At 38.9% G+C, this 21,339-nt stretch overlaps 1 long non-coding RNA gene across 2 annotated transcripts in view; it reads right to left on the bottom strand.

The window, feature by feature from the left end:
* Nucleotides 1–20,188, bottom strand: part of LOC121077967 — a 65,913-nt gene extending 45,725 nt beyond the window's left edge. For both annotated transcript variants that reach the window (XR_005824393.1, XR_005824394.1), the window contains exon 1: nucleotides 20,013–20,188. This is a non-coding gene — a long non-coding RNA (uncharacterized LOC121077967). The remainder of the gene's footprint in view (nucleotides 1–20,012) is intronic.
* Nucleotides 20,189–21,339: the final 1,151 nt, after the last annotated feature.

Here is a 21,339-nt window from a genome sequence, read left to right as displayed (position 1 = left end):
AAAGCTGCAACATTTTGAAAACTTTTTCCCTATTAGTAAGAAAAATAGTAAGCTCAAGGCACTCATATTTCACAGTAAGCTTTTTAGTCTATATTCAGGAGTAGCTGGAAATGCTGGATATGCTCCATTATATCCATCAGTCTCTTTTCTCTCATTTCTTAAAGTTGCTCTGAGCTGTACATTTGCTTTTGTAAACATACCCCTGTATCTGCAACTGTAGAAAATGGCTAAGATTTTAATAGTATTTTATCAGAAATTTCTAGAGACTTCCTACTGACATGACTGATCTCATCAGTCAATTGTTTCATTTGTTTTATAGAATCTAAGAAATATCACCAGGACCTCAAGGTAGAAATACCACATTTTTGCTTTTACACTAAGCACGGCCAAAGAAAACCTGCTATACTGAAATGCAACGCTTAGACAGGCATCACACAAAAAAAGCATTGCCCATGCATTGTAAAAATTATGCAAATATGCTAAAAACGTTTACTGGAGGTCCTTATACAGCTACTTAGCAATTGGCAAAATAACTGTGCACAGGTTTACTATCCTTTATACAAAATAATCAATACATAAGACAAATATTGTACAGTTTTACGTGGAAAAAAATGTCAGCTTTCCCCACAGAGTAAAAACCTGTCCCCAACTCTCACAGTTATACATACGCCCCTCACAGAGTTAGAATCTTTATATTCTCTAGGAATGTAGTAGTGTTTGACTGAACTTTTCAGACTGCTCAGTTATTACATGACATTTTTTTGGTACTAGAAGATGAAACGCTTTCTTCATGCTGTAAGGTAATGTACTAACAATTCAAGAAGAAAGCAAGAATCAACAAAGACTCAGTCTACTGCATTTATTTATACTAGATATTAGAAACAACTGTCCTAAAAATGTCTGGTGACACATAGTTCAAGAGCATCAGTAGAGCCTTAAATATTAAGGGTAGGATTAAGATACTAACAAATTTACCTCTGATTGAAGTTTAATGACAAGAAGCAGCAGCACCAAAGCACACATCACTTCCCAATCTTTTACTCTCATTTTAATGCAGTACCTGCATGAGCTGCACATTTTAGGAAGGCAGCCAGCACTACCTGTGTCATCATTCCAGACTCCCACAAAAGCAGACACAGCAGGGTACCGCTGCAAGGCAGACTGCTCTGGGGAGTGTACAGAGCCAGGGATTAACCTAGTGAAGATATCAGCCTTTGCTGGGGACAAGTCATGTAGGCTACGTTGGACTACATTCCATCCTGTGCATGTGAGATGGGAGCTGTTTCTGATTCTCCTGTGTTTTGCATCTAATTTTATAAATATGCTGAACCTCACACATATTAGAAATTCTTCAGATTCTTTAAACATAGAGTGCTCCCAAAACTCACTAAACAGTAGATGCAAGCCTTCCTTGGAAAGAACAAACAGTAACTGTTTTAGTAAGAAGACAGGATCTAAAGAGCCTGGCTGGATTTACCTGCTTTTCTAGCCAGTCAGAAATCTGTAAGTGAAATTGCTTGGTGTGGCTAGATATGCCATGCTACACAGCTGCCACTCTTAAGTATAGAGAAGTCCATCTTCCTGGGAAAATGGAATAGAAAAGGAGGAAAATAAGCATGAAAAATAAAATTTTAAGTAACAAATATACAGCTGAAGTATTCATGAAAAGACTACTTATGAGCATTTATAGCTGAAGAGAGCAGGAAGTGTTGGAACAACAGCTTTCCACTACTCCTGACATGGTACAGCTACAATGAACGATAGCTCAGGACTGACGAAGCCCCCAGTTGTGGCTGTGCAGTCCTGTAATGGATCAGTCACCTTTGCCAACAGAAAAGAAGTTAGTGAAAGATGATATTTTAAAGGAAAAGGAAATGCTTGTAGTTTCTTCCAGTTGCTTTTCTGGCAGGTAGCAATCACCAGTCCATTTAAGCCAAATCATTACTACTAAATTCAGCGACAGCTGGTAGAAGAGTAAGCTTGGAGCTAACTAGGGAGAGCAGTCTACAAATGAAGCAGTATGTTTGCATCTTGTTTATTACCAGCAACGGGCACGTGGACTGCCAGATGCCAGCAATGACACACAGATGCTAAAAGCGAGATCTTGTCTCCCTTTACTCCCTTGAGAATCTGAAGAAATTGAAGAAATCAGTTGTATTCACAAAATATAGTGACAAATACGTTCCCCCACTCCCATTTTTTTTTCAAATCAGGCTCCAAAGGATTTAGTACAGTAGATGACAGAATCTCTTAACATATGTTGTCAAAAGAATTAATAAAAACAAAGAAAGAACTAGAGCTGCACAGTAGACAGCAAGCCCCTTAAGACAAAAGCATCATGTCACTGGGATATGAAACTCTAATAATGTGAAATTTGAATTACCCTTGCAGAAAGCAGTTTGTTTAACACAGCTGTTGCTTCAGACATGGACTTTGGCTGTTTTACGCCTCATCATTGTGCCTTATCAGAAAACCTATCACATCTAATGCTATGATGCCCTTTGTGGTGGACTATTCTGGCTCTCCAGTGAAAATACCTGCCTTTATCCCTCACTCATCTGTTGTCAAACAACCATTCCCTCGTACAGAAAAGACCTTTAGAAATCACAGCTACTATAGGATAATATAGGAAAAAAGGAATAAGTTTCCGATTTTCACTGCCCTTCTCCTTTCCATTTCCTCTCAACTCCATAGTTTGCCCCTTGCTTTCTACCTTCCTGGTTTCTTCGGATTACATAGGCTAAATATCATCTGCTGGCTGAGAAAGGAGAGGAACATCAAACCCTTTTTCCCCTCCCAGTGTTTTAAAACCCGGTTCAATATGTCCCTAACAGTGGAATACACATTCAATGTCCCAAGAGATATAAAATTAATTGAAAAGTAAAAAGTTTAGGAACCACAATTTGATGAAGCTACAGATAGCAAAATAAGAAATATTTACAAATTAGAATCAAAGCCAGAATTTACATGAGTTCCTATACGTAGAGAGGAAAAAGGGCCACAAATTCAAATGAAATGAAACATTCAGCAGATGTTATTATGGGTAATTACGGTAACATTCAGAAAAGAAGAACAAAATATCTGATTTGCCTGATTAGTAACTTAATATAAATTCATTTATTAAGAATCTAGAATCACCTGTTAATCCTGGCTGCATAAATTCCAGACTTTAAAAAAGTGGAAGATTAGACAGAGCTTTGTGAGTCCAACCTTCCCCTCATCTGCATACAAACCTCAGCTGTCTTACATCTAAAAAGATCATATTTACAATTTCAGAGGGAAATATCCACTTTAAGGTTGTAATGATGAGCCAGATAATAGCTTCAAATAGATTCAAGTAAATAATCCTAGCAAATGACGTATAAATGCCCACAAAAATGTGGACTTTTAAAATGGCCTTGACTACACATACTCTCATAGTGCAATGCCTCTATTATCAGATACAGATGGGATGTAATTTGTTTGTTGCTGTACAGATGTAATTCTAAACACAATTTACTGTCTGCAAGGGAGCATTAATATAACAGCAGTTTGCCAACTGTGTACTACAGCGTCAAAAAGGAAGGAAATGCTAGAACTATTCTCTCACAGGGTACTCGCCTCCCACCTGAGGAATCAAAACGAAACTTCAACAGAGTATGTCATAATATCATCATACCTGTCAAACACAATGCAGAGAAAAGTGGAGACTCCAGGCAAACTGTATGAACCCTAATTCACCTTGCTTTATTAAAATGTACAAAGCTGGGCTAAGAATACATTTAAGGGCATAGGAATCACTTTTCTCCTGCGTGCATCTTTTCCTTCTCTTGCCTCTGAAAACTCAGAGGCTTGTCCATCATCTCCCTTGCCTACATTCCATGTCTTTTGTCCAACACCAAGCTAATATTTCTGTGGCTTAAGTTGAGATGTATCTATAGGGATCAACTGAGACTCCAGAAGGGAGATTACTCTAAGATAATAAAAACAGGTAGCAAAGACATATGGGCTAAACGAACATGATATTATTACCATGAGTCTTCAGACTCTCTGAAACAATAGCCATAAGAAAAATGGAATTTGTCAAGATGTGTTTGACTATGAAGTCAGTCAACTTTAAGTTTTCCACTACTGCATAAAGCACTGAGAAGATACAAATTTTAAAAAGTCACAGACACTAGAAAACCTTTTAAGTTACTACACAGACCACAAACTGTAAGTTGTTACCGTAATGTACAAATTACTGCAGCAGGGGATGAATACCACAGGCAGAGTTACAGAATCAACTTGTGAGCAGACTGCTTTCAAGCCCCTTTTTTGTTCTTTGCCCGTTATGAAGCAAGAGGTCCTACGTGAAGAATTGCCAAAAGTCTTGTTTTGCTTATGTGGTTGTAAAAATGCAGAGTAATCATTTTTCTGCAGCGGTAAGGACAGAAAGTGGAAAAAGAATTAAATTTCTTCACGCTTCAAAGAGGGTCTAGACCATGCCATTCATGTCACTGCTCCACCTGCAGTATCTTTGGTTTAGGATTATTAAAATGCATTTACTACTTTGTGGTATGGAAACCGATTCAGTAGCTATGTCTCAAGGACATTTGAGCATAAAAGTAAAAGCTTTTCAAACTGATTTTTACGTGCATATTGGCTATTACACTGTGACCAGGGTCTATAAATCTCTTAGTTGAAAGAATAATAGCTCTTATTGATTACAGTTTGATCTTGCAAGATAAGGCAAGTGGGAATAATAAATCACCTTTATGGATTATTTGTGTACATCAGCAAACAAGACTAAATGCATGTTTCATGCATTTGCTGATGAATCTGATTTGTATGTAACTAAGGATGTTTCCATGTATAATCTGTTAATGAGCAGTCACATAGAAATGGAAGAAACATTTTCAGTCATTTCAAAGCATCAGTCATCTCTCTCGAGCAAACACACTGGGAAGGCAGCACTGGGAAATACTGGCACATAAATCACCTTACCACTGGTTCTAAAAACACAGCGTTACATTAAGATAATCAAATGGCTGCATGGAACCACCACAGAAATTCACTAAATGGAGGTAGATATACCGGGAAAATTACCTATACTTACTGTAATCATGCATACAACAGCTGTTCCTTGCTACTCTTAGGAATTAAACCCCTAAATTACAGTGACTCTACAATTTAACTAGATTATCTGAGTCACTCAGGAGATATCCGTCACTTGTTAGGAAGAGTAGCTCACCACTGGATTCTCCAGTTTTGAAAATTCTGTCAAGATATTCTGTTTTTTTTTCCCTACAAAGATAACCACTTAGGTACTTTTAATTCTGTGAATAAACAGATTGTACAAATCCCAGAAAAAGACGACAAAAATTCCTCCTCACTCCTAAACTTTTCCCATTACTACTGAAGTTAAAGGATAAACTATATTTGCAACAAACTTTCATAGGTGATTAGCTGAAATTCAGAATTTTGGTGAAATGCAAGAGAGCACATAACACAATAATCTTAAATCTAAGAAATTTGGCATTACCCTTCCCTGGTTTTCCCAAACTGGCCTCCCATTCATTAATGCCAGCTCTAACACTGTTTTCTCTCTTACATTTGGATCTCCGCTTTTCCTGCCTCCCTTGTTGATTTTTCTTCCTTTGCTCACCTGCTTCACTAAAAGAATGAAACATGGTGTTTTACTTAGCCTATGCTCATTATTCGAGCAACCAGAACTCCTTAGTCTCTAGTAAAAAACAACTATTAGGTATTGCACGGGGAAAAAAATAAAAATATCAGATTTAAGTCCTCAGTTACAGGATTTGTAAGAATGCTAGTCTGGGTATGCAAATATGCTTTTTTAAACTTGTCAGTATTGGTCAAAAGATCTTGAAATGCTTTAATAGAATGGTTTAGATTTGAAAGGACACTAAAGACCATATAATTTCAACCCTCTGCCATGGGCAGGAACACCTCCTGTTACACCAGGTTGCTCAAAGCCCCATCCAGCCTGGCCTTGGACACTGCCAGGGATGGGGCACCCACAGCTTCACTGGGCAGCCTGGGTCAGGGCCTCACCACCCTCACAGTAAGTAATTTCTTCCTAATATATAATCTAAATATCCTCTCTTTTAGTTGAAAACCCATTACTCCTTGTCTTATCCCCATACTCCCTGACAAAGAGTCCCTCCCCAGCTCTCCTGCAGGCCCCCTTTACGTACCGAAAGGCTGCTGAAACGTCTCTCTGGAGCCTTCTCTTCTCCAGGCTGAACAACCCCAACTCCCTCAGCCTGTCTTCATAGGAGAGATGCTCCAGCCCTCTGATCATCCTTGCGGCCATCCTCTGGACTCTCTCCAGCAGGTTCGTGCCCTTCTTATGCTGGGGGCCACCGAGCTGAATGCAGGGCTTCAGGTGGGGTCTCACGAGAGTGGAGCAGAGGGGAGAATTCCTTCCCTCACCCTGCTGGCCGCACTGCTTTTGGGGCAGCCCAGTGTACAGTTGGCCTTCTGGGCTTCAAGAGCACATTGCCAGTTATTTTGTTATTAGTTATTACAATATTCAGTATGCCAGAGGATTGTTTCTCCCATTTTACAACCTGAAGCTGAGGCACAATGCACACAAGCAGTTAAGTAGCTGAATTCACTCCTTCTAGCCACATGCCATTTACTATGGAGTGGCAATAACCGCTTTATCTACTAGTGGAACAAAGTGTCATCTCAAGGAGAGTTGGCTGCACAATAAGATTATGTGGAGTGAGAAGGTTACATTTCCTTTACATTACAGACTTCAGACTGCAATTACATTACTATGGTAAAGTCATGCTGGACAGAACACTAAAACTGTATTATATCTGGGACAGAAAGTTAAACAGACAACATAGCACGAGGTAGCAAAAGAGAAGAACTGAACAGCCACCCCCTGCCTGACAGTGAAAAGCTAGTTTCTACGGAAGAGGGAGATTAAGGTATATATGAACAGTAATCCAGAAATATCATGCCATCTGTAAACTAAATAATGTCATGTTCCTAATTCTAACCAGGACCTCTCAGACCAATGCTTAGGTCAAAATGCCATTTTATCAATGCACTGAAAAGGTAGACTTAAACAAAACAAAAAACAAAACACACTGTCAAACCAGGATCTTTGATGTTTAGAAAGAACAGCACGTTCAATAATTTTTAACTGATAAAAACCAATTTCCTTTCTACACAGTAATGACATTGAAACTCAACATCGGAATCATTGAAATTCAAAGCAAGTGTGATAGAGCATTGGTAAAAGTCATTAGACAGTTGTAAGGAAGAGCCTGCAACCCCTAGAATAACAATTAATTCAAATCAATATAGAAATTAGAAGGAAAGACTAGAAACTGTTGAAATCTACCGAGTGGGAACTAATTTGTATTTTTAGCAAAATGAATCCCAATACATGCTCAAGTAAAGCCTCTGTTAAGATTCAAACTGATGTTCTCCAACCTCTTTATAAAACATGGCGTTAACATACCAACCGTCAGCAAGAAATGCAGCCATCACTACAGTTTGTAATAAACAGCTGTAAAGCTTTGGGATGTGGGCAGCTCAAAGCCTATAATAAAGAAATTCAAGTTTGGCAAAGCACACAAATAGACAAGGTAAGATTATTTAAGAGGTCTACGCTGCCTTTTTTTTTTTTCTTCTGTAAAATATGCAACCAAAAGACTGTAAGACTGTACTGTGATATTTAAACCTGACAGAAGAGTCAGTCACGGTGTGTTGGAAAGAATCCATTTATTTTCAGTGATCACTGAAAAGACAGACTGGCCTTACACATGCTGCAGCGGCCAGCTCTCTCTGTAGGCACAGGTGTGGAGGACATGGTCACCGCCTTGCTACCCAAGTGGTACCCATTTTGACATTTTGGTTCCAGTTCACCATACATGCATGCATTGAGCCACCATCCGTTCAAACAGAAACAGTACACCGTAAAATGCAATACAAAACTTGAAAGCAATTTTCCCTCTGGATGTCTACCAACAAATTCTCATTATGTATCAAGGCTGACAGGCAAAGCTTTGCAACATTCTAGATAATTATCTGGACTTTCCCCTCAACAAATCAAATAAATAATGACTCCCTACTCATGTTGCAGTCCTCCTCCTCCATTCATTTTCTCTTCATTTGACAACAAAAGAACATTTTGATGTTTTGCTTTTTTGCCTCTCTGTGGAAAAGGGCAATAAAAACAATGGAAAAATGCATATGCACAGCAGCAGATGACCGTCTGCCCTGTCTGTGAATTACTTCAGGAAAGAGCTGTTTCTTACAGTTCTCCTAAAAGCACTTGACATATTGTTAGTATTTTGAAAACCAGCAAGCAATGATTTTGAGTAATGGTAATAAAGCATCTTCCCTACATTTATTTTTTTTCCCCTCCAGGGGACAACATTACTTACTGAATAGGGCTTCTTGCCTCTCCACTTGTCTCATTTGCCTAAAGCATCACAACAGTGAATTAACGAAAGTCACACTATCACCTCTGGTATAAGAAGTCATTGCTGAAAGCATACTTCTGTCACACCTGCAGCCTTCTGGAAAGAAAAGTCCCGAGGGAAGTGTGCCACTTTTCATTTCTACAAGTCTGAACAACCCCAATAGGTCTGCTATGACAAAAACAAGGGAAAATAGAATTTCTGGTAGAAGACTGCTTGTGGACCCCACCTCCTAATTCTGTACATTTCATTAAGAGAATTAAGGCATTTTCATTACCCTTCAGTAAGGGTATCTGAAAGAGAAGTGCCTATACATCAGCAGCCTGTGACATGAAGAGGAAGGACACTACGTTCAGGTCAGGCTCTTCAAATGGCTTCATGGCACTTGAGAAGCCATCTGCTTCCAACAAATGCATTTGTGCAGACACTGATGTTAAGCTGGTCAAGCCTTTTGTAGAACCATAAGTTAACTGAGACACACAGCACAAGAAAGATGCCTGCAGGTAAACAGCTCGTCCCACCTCATGGCACAAGGACCAGAGTCACACAGCAGGAGGCTGGCATAGCTGAGATTACTTGGAGGCAGGAAGCATTATAGGTGATCCTAAAAAGAAGCACTTTCAGCCCATTACAATACAAACACCTTCGGATTGCCCAGTTCTCACTATTTGGTTGTTATATCCCAAGTCCTGCTGCAGGCCTCCTTGTGTGTATGATGCGCAGAGCCACTATCTCCCCATGGAACAGAGGTGGTCATGTGTCATGTATCCTAGCCCAGAGAGGATCCCACAAGGACACACTTCCCCCGCTTTGGCTGGCCCTTCCCCATCACAGAGGTCTCTGTCACCTGCACGCTTCTGCACAGGGACCTAGCCTGTCCCTGACCAGATGCCCATCTACACCTTCCAGTCTGAGAGATGCCAGCTTGTAAAGTAGCACAGTTCAAACCCTGGGGTTGAAAGGATTCTCCAGGTCCTAGGTAAAAGCAAAAAGGAGTTTGCATGCCATCACCTGGCACCGGTAAAGGGCCTGTGTTCTAGTACCCAGTGAATTATTCAGCTTTGTGGATAAAACCCTTCAGGACGTGAGAAAGAGCAGAGTAGGAACGCGGGGCCTAACAGCCTTATTGTGCACCTACGTTTTATTTTTGTGGCCCCTTTGGAGGTCATTGAACTCAGTGAAAGAGCCTGTTATTTCTGAGGGAAAACAAGGGGAGGAATTGTCAAAAGTATTGGCCAGATCTTTCAGGATAGTTCTTTTCGAGACCAGCCGCTGCTCAGCTGATCACCTGTCTCCCTGCTGCTGCTTTTTCAAGTAAAAGATTGATCCTATCAGCTCAGATGACTTGCCTGATGATTGTTGAACACACCCATGGAGAGGAGGGAGGGGAATTAATCAGCAGCCACATGAAGCATGCAGAGGCATTGCGGGGTGGAATATACAGCTAAGATAAATAAAGGTTAGGGTAGAGTAGGGATGCAGGTGAAGGGAAGGAGATGAAGCCATACAGACTGCAGAAATCTGGTCAAGAACCAAAGGCAGAGCATAACCTTCCTGCTGATGATAGATGGTTTGGTTAGACAATAAAAAACATGCCTTATTAACCTAGGGTCTGGAGCTGCACAAAGGCTCACCTGGCTTTCAACATGTGTTTGTGCATCCAGCAGAACCTTCCGATGAACAATAGTACTGGAAGTTATTCAGCAACCAATTATAAGATGTTTTTATTTTCCGTATGACTAAGTCACGGAAGTCAAACTCCGGCCAGAAATGCATCAACTCACATTTCATAACCCACAAAAAATACCATTCCAGCCAGTATAACATAGGTTATAACCCAAAGCACCCATGTTTCCCTGCACAGGAAGAAAATAAGTAGGTCTATGGACTGTAACATGGAAACTTTAAACATCCTCCTCTTCCAGTAAAGTTCTCTGTGACATGGAAGTAAGTTGCCCAGTTCTATGAGCCCTAACAATGCCCACCACATCTGCATAATAGCATTTGAACAGAGAATAACAAGATGCTTTCCTTTCCCTTTTAAGCCTATCTCTAATTAATGACCTCTGCAAAGGACTTACACTTTTTTTCTTGCTCTTGCAGCTTTCATTAAATCTGGCAGACTGGTTTCTTGCGCTGTAACTCATGAGAACTGGACTGCATTTAAAAATGGACAAACATTGTCAGCATATTAAGCCCTGAGCTAGACTTACTTTTCAGTTAGCAACTGGAAATCTTAATAAAACCTCTATAGCAAACTTTCTAGAAATTAATGAAAAGCTGCAGATATACTTTGGTGTTAGAAACTCAGTGAGGAGGATGGGACAGAGAATATCATCTTGACGGTTGTGCAACTACTAAACACACAGTGGTGTTAATAATCCTACCATTTAATAAGTATTGAACAATATTATATATTACGCACATATTTAAGTTTTATTCCTATATTTAAGTAACTTTTAATATAAACTACACAAAAACAATTTTAATCTTTCTGCAGGCCTGCATGTCAGAAAGACTATGTCATCTTAGGCACTGTGCAATGAAAGGCACTGAAGACATTCATTTTCATTAGTATTTTATCTTATACTTTCAACTTCCTAGCTTGTCCCTTTTCCGAGGAAAAGGGAAACTAGCTACAGGACTTTTTAATATGAAGATTGCATTGCTAACATATTTCCAGGCCTTCTGCACCTTATCTTGCCCTGATTGTGACAACTAGCAATCTGCTGTTGTCAAGTGGCCTCAGCAACGATTGTAAAACCACATAACCCATGAGCCAACAGCCTCCAAAAAACATGGATGTGACCCTCTTGATCAGTGAAGAACACATTGTAGGCTGAAGGTACCAGGCACTTCTGTACCAACTGTGTGTTCTACAAGCCTCTGTCCTACAGCCTTCAAGATTTAAAAGCCTCAAGGAGAAAAGGGAAACTACAAAAACAGGAAAAGTCTTGATGCCAGGTACAACTGATGAATCATGTTAAAAGACATCTAAGACACTAGTCACTGCCTCATTTGTCATTGTATTTTTTTTTTTACTGTCTTTTAATTTCTCAATAGCTGTCAGTATTTAAATATTCAAAACCTCAATATTATATTCACATAGCCTCACAAAGAACAAAAACCTTTACAACAGATGACATCTAAAAATCAACACAACACAACAATAAAATCTGTTAACAAAAGAGCTTTATAAAAGAATGGCGGACTGCAGAAAAGTAGTAAGTTAAGTAGTCCTAGTAGTAAGTATAATATATCAGATGGAGATGTAAAAACCAAACAATAAATTTGTCTAATGGGTGCTCATAAATGTTAAGACCAAAGGGATTGAGCAGGGCTGAAAGTGTTTTACATTTTTTGCACTGATTTTATTACTTTCATCTGAAACCTCAAGAGGTTAGCAGATCATCAGAAATGGAAGATATAAGATTTCAAGAGATGACGTGAAATGTTGCTTGAACTTGAAAAGCTAGAAAATGTGCTACCTGCTTATGTCGTGCTTTATGCAGAACTTAAGAAACAGTTTTAATGCAGGTTTTGAAAACAGAAGGAATTTTGGTATTATTTAACGGTAAAAGCCCCTTTCAAATCTAAACAGGAAGATTTGCCAACACCTGCCTATTTGGATTCCCATCTTTGCCAAATTGGAACCAGGCAGACTTATGGAAGATAGGCACCTGAAGACAGCTTGAGTAGTGTCAAAGCATCAACTGTGTCAATTGCAGCAAGAGACCTGTATTGAAATAAGGCAAAGAAGCCAGAGCAGATGTGAGCATGCCATCATAAATATGCTAGGAGCAGTACTTATTTAGAAGATAAGGAAAATGTATTAGTACAGGAAAAATAATGAGCTCATAAAATTAAGTACATTTGACAAAGAAGGATACTGTGGAGAATACCAAAGGTTACAGGAGGAGCAACAGCAATTTCCAGCCTGAACAATATCTAAGCTTAAGATTTGAGTAGAGTTTTTGAAGTTCCTTTACTTAAAATTTAAAACAAAAGGCTGCTTAAGAAGTTCAAGCTATTTTGCTATTCTTGACATGTGCACTTTGGTTCTTTCTGTTCATACTCTAACAACTCTAACCCTGACTGTCTCTGTTCAAAATTAAAACTCTACCTCTGAAACTCACATTCTCTCCTTAAATTCTTTCCCCACCTTGTCACAAAGACACTTCTTGGCTTTGGTGTTTACTACTTGGAGTATTACCCTGTATAGGTACTTTATAAAATTGCACAGCTCAACACAGGATAACTACAATCCACAAAGTCTAAAGAAAACTGAAAAGTCAAAGATGTTATTAGCCACTGGAATTGGTAATAAATATTTGTCATTATTACAAATATTATTTATTACACTTCTATTCCCAGAAAGGTGGAAGACAGGCTTGATCTGACAACATTGATAGTTAAATATTTAACAGTTGCCATGCTTTAAAGCATTTCATTTTTAGTCTTTGGTTGAAAATGCTAACAAATCCATAATATTTAATAGGAATTTTATTCCTCAAAATGGAGACACTCTTAGGAAGCCAGAAACTTCCATCTTTGGTGTATGACATTAATTAGCTAAGTGCCTACTACATCACAACGAGAACAACAAAAAAGGTTGATAACATTTTCAGAAACCTGTTTCTCGTCATGCTTGCAAGGCCCACCTTTTTGCCTATATTTTTGGAAGGAGTGGGAGTCCTCTGAAAATTACCTACTTGTTAACTTTTGTTGACATAAGCAGTCATTTGTTATCATGTATAATTATACTGGGCTGTCAACACCACTCAGAGTCGATAAGAAGCAAGAGGTATTTCTCACAGGGAGGTGCAAGTATTGAATGTAAAGAATTTATCAAGAAAAATATAAAAAATAAGAAATACATATTTATTTAGAAAGGAAAGCAGAGCTGGACTGTTTCGGCACTGGATTCTGAAAGAACCTTAAAGTGTGTCCAAAACCCTCCGGATGTCAATGAGATTTGGGAAGCAAGATCCCTTCTGTATTCGTGAAAATTCTCAACTTATAAAGCATTGGCTATAAGTCATAATGATCTCGGTAAATTGGATGTCTTTGCTTTGATCTTTTGGGTCAATCCAAATGCCAGAACTGAAGCCAAATATGTGGCTTGGAAACCTGCAGCTAGCAGAAACAGAAGACAGTTTAATAATCCCTGTAAAGAGATTAGTAAAGCTTGGCTCTAATCAGAAAGGAAATGCAAAGCCATGATATAAATTACATAGACCAATGGCTTTGGTTAGAAAAAGAGAAAAATAACCCCTGGACGTTTTCTATGAAGGTGTTGCAACCAGTGTGCTCTTTGAAGTTAAATGAAAAGCAAAAACTTTTAATCAAAAACTCAGCAGCATACCATAATCAAGTTACTGCAAACTTGGTCATGCCTGTGCTTTTTGGCTACACAATCTTTGTCCATTGACATAATGTGAATCTCAAAGTTTGCTGTCAGAAAAAGGACACTGAGAACCAAACCAGTACCTCATTATCACACCCACGTAATTACCCACCAGCATTCTGAGCAGCATGCTCTGCCCAAAGCTCTCCCAACACTGAAAGCACAAACACACTTGAAAAACACACTTGCAAAATTCCCAACAGTATTTCTGCTTGACCCCTTGTACGACAGAATTATAGCCTTATTTTCCAGTGCCCAACATCCATATAAACTGCTAACAGCAAATCACAGAAAAAGTAATTTTTACATCTGCACTTCCTGCCTTAAATTTTTTACAGTATTACAGAACAGTGACATCAATATTTAACAGTAAGCATTTCTAATGGCACATTACAGAAAGAGACCCTGTCCAACAGAATCCTTTGCTGCAAAACATCTGAATAAGAGCTCAGAAGTAAATTTGCCAACTGCAAACTAAGACCATGATTTTATTTCCTTCAGCTATTATTAGCAGATTAAAAAAAGCCACCATACACCTCCCTCCCAAGAAACCAACCAACAAACCCCCATAACCTTCCACCCTCAAACCTAACACATTGATTTCCATATTTCAGGATCAGTTACACTGAAAAATTTGGCAAGCGGTCCACAAAAACAGTAACTAAATTAAATATCCTTACTATGCTTGAAAATATTTATTTTATAACAACCCATCTGTTTCAGTTATGTTATTATGGAGTAAGGTACCACTCAACAAGTACAGAGTAGCAGCATAAATCCAATATTTGTTTAGAATTTCTCTCAGAGCTGAAGCCTGCAAATGTTTTATTCAGGTAGTTCTCAAGGTGTGTTCAGATAAATGGCTAGTGGAATTGTAACCATCCATTACATGGCTCAGTCTTTTGGAGATTTCCTTCTCTAGAAAGCAGTAGCTTAAACCACAGGGACACTGAAAGAGTAAGGGCATCTCTAAGGGGAGCTTGATCCTTCCGTATCTTAGAGAGGGAGATCTCAAGCCGCTACACTGCGAGAACAGCATCAGCCAGTTGCCTCCAAACATAGGCGCATGCCTAATTATGTCACTGTTGCAGCTTTGTCTTTTCCCAAAACCTTTCATTTTATTATCTGTTAAAAACAACAACAAAAAAAACACACCACAAAAACAAAACATCAGTCACAGCAGGCAGATCTGTTCTAGCTTCAAGTCTGTTTAAAAAAAAGAATAAAATTCACATCTTGTCTATGGCCTGCCTGCTTGCTGACTTGATCTTCAGTCTTATGCCTGTCCATTCAGCATCTTGCATGTTTGTAAGCAGCAGAGGAATGGCTCGTCAGCAGATCCCTAGCTGCATGACTCAGTGACAGCTAGTAACAGGGAGGAAAGAGAACAGGACTTCTGTGAAAGTTTCTTTAAAAAACTGAATTCAGCCCAGGGTGAACTCTCTGCAAAACTCACTTGTAGAGAAAACAAATACTCCATGCAAGGAAGGCTGTGAAAATCTCATTAGCTAAGCCGAACACAGCATCAGCACTTGCAGGCATTCACTGCTGTATCTCCAGCCACTCTAATCACTGAGGCTTCACACATTTGCACATAGGAAGCCAATTTAAATTCCACTGAGAGTTGGGACAGGAATCAGATATGAAACCTGACTACGGAGCTATCACACTTTGCAGGCAGCACTTACTTTTTCAACAGTATAAACACAAGATTAATGAAGATAACTGCTGCAGGTGAATCCAGGCCCTGACACAACAGACTGGAAGTTGCTCATGTCTCTGCTTTTTTGCTCAGACCATTAAGCAGGGCAGGGGGCATCTTCTGAGAGTCATTTTCTAATCTGAACATTTCAGGGGTTCTTAGAGACTGCCGAACTTAACGCATTAGCTCCATCCTCAACACTGGGAAACCTTTAAATAGCAAGTTCACCAAACAGTGCAAAAACCAGTGAACACTGCAGATCCCTCTACCAGTTCATACTCTGAAATTATATAAGTGATCTGAATTAAACAAGAAGCACAACCCTTGGGAACAATTTCCAACAACACTAATGAGAGCACATGGAGTTCTTTATGTCCAGAAACTGTCACTGTTTGCAGCAGCATTTAGAGCACATCTTGATGCTGACTCGCAGATGCCAGCATATTATATCACCTTTCAGTGGTTCAGTTAAGTCAGCTATAAAGTTCGGCATCTGGTTCCCATTTGGGGGTTTATTTATATAGAATGCCTACTTATATTCTACACATAGGAGATGAACTGTAAAGACACAAGGACTGATGACTAAATGGAGCATTAATGCTGATACAGAAGAACACATTCAGCTATATACATAGGACCTGGTCCAAGGAAAAAAAGCATCCAGCTGACTTGATAAGTTTACTCAGGTGTTTCAAGTTATGATTTTCAGGAGCCAGAATACTTAAGTGGTTAAATTATCCAGGACAGTCATAGTGAAGATATATCCCTTATTCCTTAAATCAGTTGGAAGTTTTTAAGGTGGCCTTAAAAGTTTGTCTCATCTGCTGAATATTTTCAATGGATAAGTAAAATTGAAATACTCTGGTATTAGTACTCTCTTTAAAGGGGACAGTGAATAATCTGACTGGAAAAGTGAAGCCGTACTATTATCTCTGATTCTCACCAAAAGATTGCAGAGTTTAACAAAAAGACTTATTAACGGACAACATTAATCATGCTCAAGTGTAACCCCCCTGGTAGGAAGCAATATTTCCTGTTTCTCATCACTGTGCATGTAAAGATATGAAATTAGGTTGGTTCTGGTCCATCAGAGCATTCACTGTTGCAACAGGCTATGAAAAACAGTCTACACAATATTATACTTTAATAATAATAATAATAATAAAGAACATTAAATATTGCCTTTTGGCATCCTTCATTTTCCTATGCTCACAACATCTGTTCCCCAACAATTTGTATTTGGTCTTCAATTTTGCTAGAGACTATTAAGTTTTCAGACTAGTGCTTTATGCCACGCGAAAGTTTGGAATCCCATCCTTCAGAGAGTGCTGCAAGAAGCTCTATTCTTGCTATCTTTTTCTGAAATAGTTTCAAACTGCAATCCCCAGCTCTCAGACCAACCTATAACCCATTCTCTCGTGTCAAAGCTAAGCCCCAGAGAGTGAGTAGGCCTTTAAACTTTGCATATTTGTAACTGTAACTGCTGATTTCAACAGAGCACCTTGGGATAGACTTAAAGGTTTCTTTTATTTTATTTCTTCACTTCACCAGCTGTGATGTGATGGATATTTCAGACATTTGCCACCAGAGGGAGATGACAAAATCCCACAAATGCAAAAGGATGGGAATTGACTAAAAATGTTCCTCTCCTGCCCCCAATGGCTGGAAATCAACTACATTTCACAGTATAAACTACACTCAATGTGCATGCCATATTTGATGATTGATGAACATGTAAACTTAATTTACTGTTTATTTAGAACAAGAACAAAAAAGGAATAAAGGATCTTCCTATTATACAACATTATCCAAATGATACATTTTAACCATTAACATTAATTCATTCTCACTTTTATAGAAGTAAATTTTTGATTAACTGAGATTCTGAGAGGTTGTCTTTAATTCATATATAGAAATGTGTGAGAAATTGAGTTTTTCCTTGAAGTGTTCAAGACATTAGTTAAGCCAGAAATGCTCAGAGGAAGTGGAAATCAATAGAAGTCCTTTCCTCTTCTTGAAAGGGATGGTGACGACAAGCACTGCTGATGGCAGAGGCTGGGATTCAGCCCCAGGTTCTGCACAATTCTCTGAACTGACGCAGCAAATAACTGAGACCCCACATCCCCACAGGACTCACTGTTGAATCAGCAACAGACATACATACAGTCTCAATCAGAAGAGTACTGGAATAATCAAGTATAAAGTCAAACAAAAAGCCTACCTATGCTAACTTACAAATTTCTTCCATCCTGGCTTGAAACACCAAAAGGGAAACGGATTGTATTGTGGATTTAAAATCTAAATTTTGATGGCAAAAAGCAGCTGATGGGATTCTCTTCACAGGAGAGGTCTCAAAGCAAAGTCCAGCTCAGCTTTTGGTCCACAGCACGCAAATGTTCCTTTGATTGGTTTATATTTAGCACAAGCCTCACATGCAACACTACCTTCCACAAGATCTTCAACATTTTTGCTTCTACAAAGATCTGAGCTTGAGGAACCTATTCTGTATATGGGTAACAAATTATCTTTCCAAAAAGCTTTGCTTATTATAAAGAAATATAATAGTGGGAGAAATCTGCTCTGATTTTAATTTTGCTTTTCTATTCCAAGGGATTTCATAGCCTCTCTTTCCAAGCTGTAGGATTTATTCTGAATACAATTTTTACCTTTTGTAGCCAGAGGTTATATCTGTAAAATGCTCTCTCTTCATACTCTGCTCTTGCCACTTCTCCAGATTACTAATGCTCCTAGTTTCTGAAGTTATATTTGGCAATTGCTGGACTAGAGTTATACCTGCTGGTGCAAGTGCCTGGAGGGGAACCCACTTGGCCCAATGGCTCCTCACAGCTGTGGCAGGAAACCTGCAGCCCCTCACTGTATGGCACAGTGGAGTTCAAGACTCTTTATATGCAAACAGTGCTGTGCTGTAGGGGCAGAGTGACCCTGCCCATGGGCCTGGCCCACTGAGGATCCCAGACCACACAGCCACAGTCCTAGGGCAGAAGCAGAAACAACATTGAAGGAATAATGGAAGTCAAACCAAGAGCAAGGGGTAGCTTCTGGGGTTTCTTCTAAGCATCTCTTTTCATATTGTTAATATTCAAAACTGAGAGGGATTAGTATCACCTTAGAGAGAAATTGAAAGAGGCATATGAAAAAATTTATATTCTGTGCAGGCTGGCTTAGACAGGTGAAGCAACCAGCATAATCAGAACTAACTGCTTGGAGCTGTACCAAGCAAGCTTCCTCGAGACTGCTAGCTTTAAAAGAATTAGATGGACCTTTCCCCAAGTAGGATTTTTCTACTGGCTTCCCTCAAAATAATTAGCTTGTGACATATGGATGTCACAGACATTTCTGGCATTTGTTGCAGTATGATGCCCAACACACTTTAAGACTCCAGGTGCTTGTCAGGCAGGGTGAAATACTGGACAGAGAGGTGCTTGATGCAGTCGTGCTTGTTCTACAGTATGCAGCATAGGGCACAGTAGGAGGAAAATTATCAGACTGAAGGGATCAATGGTACACTCTGTTTTTCAATAGTTATCTTTTTAATAAGCAGGGCCAAATTTTTAACAGAATTCCCCTTTTAATTAGCATAATTAGCTCCACTGTTTTTTTAAAAGTCTAATCAAGTAACAAGACAACGAAGAGCATTGTGCTGTAGTTTCCTGCGCACAGAGAACAATGATAAGAATGGTTCAAACGCCCTCAGACAAATCTGTTAACTAAGGCATTTTTTTCAGCACCTATCCTTTTCACTTCTGAAATATTTCTTTCCCTTCACAAGAGAAACTAAAACCCCTCTGCTTATGTTATTAACCAAAATGTCTCAGTCACCAGACATAGTTTTTATTTGAGTATACAGAGTAAAAATGCACACCATATACTTTAACAATAGCAAAGCTCTGTTTTGAAGTCTCTACCATCACCTAGGACCCTTATTGATCCTATTTAGGATTCACCTGAAAAATGTCTTCTGCAAGGAATCCAAACGCATCTTGAGCTGCATTTTGTCACAGAGTTGCACCAAAGTCTCCAATTGTAGGTCAGGAGCTTTCCTACTGTTCCTAGCTATTCCAATGAGCACTACCAACAAACATACCTGGCTTCAAAGTTTGTGCTCTAGAACTACCTGTGGCAGACAGAAAAACAAAAAGCTCCAGAGGACTGTTTCACAGAAGAAGCTGATTAGCCTATCCTTTAGATTACCCAGTAAAACCACTTCCAGTTTGTTTCTTTCAGCAAAATACTGTTTTCTGAGAATGGGTATTAGAAAACAACTTATCATTTGCCTATTTTTTTTTCTTCCATTGAAAAAGAAGAAATTTTATTTCAAGGGAGGCAAAATTTAAACTCCCTAGCAGTTTTATTTTCCTCCCTAGAATTGCAGAGTTGTTTCAGTGTAGGAAAATTAATGAGAAAATTATAGAAAAAACGCTAAGCTAATTCCACTCCCATTACAAGCCCTGCTTACCAGAGAAGTGTAACTGGGTGAACAGCATTCTAGCAGCTAGGGATCTGTAGGAAGGATGGGTGAGATCACACCAAACGAGTGAGGCCAGCTGGGTCCCTTGGCTCAACAGGCTTCAGCTGGAGGATTAGCTTGGCCCAAAGCAGCAGAGCCTCTCACCCACAGGTTCTCACCATGCCCCAGCTACCCCAGAAACCCCCAGCCCTAATGTGCTCTAGGGTATAGCCACCAACAGAGGCAATTAAGAGCACAGGTTCACCTCCTGCTCCAGGGCTACATTTCTAATTAAATGTTGTTCGCAGTCAGCAGCTTTCCAACAACACCCTCTATTATACACAATGACTGCCATTAAAATAGTGCTTGCTAACTATTAGGGTGTATAAACATGACTTCATTAATGCTTTTTTCTTCCTGTATAAGATAAAATTATAGGCATTGGAATAAGAGATGGAACATGATTAAACTTGTAAATAAATCCATGGTGATTCACTTCAAGCAAAGACAGCAATCTGTTAATGACTTGCAATTCTATGCTATGAATTGGGAATAACCTCTAAGTTTATGAATAACTATATAATAACTGAGAAGAAAAGTTAGCTGCTTTTAACTCTATAGCCAAATCCCTATTGATAGACATAACCTAACTTTTGACAATGTCTTGAAACCTGCCTTCTTAGGAATATTGCAAGTAATTTTTTTAGTAAACTGAGGTTGCAATTAAAGAAAAAAAGAACAAAATATCTACAGCTTGCATTACAGAATAGCTTTTCAAACAATTCAAATATTTGTTTTAAAAAAGCAAACTGCACTATGGCTGTTTGTTACATTAACTAATAAGTCACCACATCACATTCAGTTAATTACCAATTTTTCATTTTCCAAAGCTAAGTTTGAATTCATTATCAGAACTCTCATTAAACCGTGTCTGTCACATCAGACATCACATTAAAAATTACACAGGAGCAGGAAGGGATCCACTACTATCAGTGGATCAAGCGGACAACAAGTTGGGGAGACCAGACCTCTCCCTGTGCACCACAGGACAGACGCAGCATAAGTCAAAAACTCCAAAATAAAAAGCAGATCATTTCATAGTTTCAAATACTATAGATTTTCAGTTGTGCTCATAAACCTTTCATGTTGTAACCTGTGTGAAACAATTTCTCTCTCACTGAAAAATGTGATTTTGAGGTCTGTAGAGCAAGATGATAATATTTAAACAGAAGATTTTAAAACAAATACAAGACAGTTACAGTTGATAAAGTAAATACCTATTTTATGTATTTATTGTTATAAAGTTACAAACATATGAAAGAACTCCCGCCACTAG

Source organism: Cygnus olor, chromosome 14 (genome assembly GCF_009769625.2).
Source record: "Cygnus olor isolate bCygOlo1 chromosome 14, bCygOlo1.pri.v2, whole genome shotgun sequence".
Lineage (NCBI taxonomy): Eukaryota > Metazoa > Chordata > Aves > Anseriformes > Anatidae > Cygnus > Cygnus olor.
This window is presented reverse-complemented; position numbering and strand designations above follow the sequence as displayed.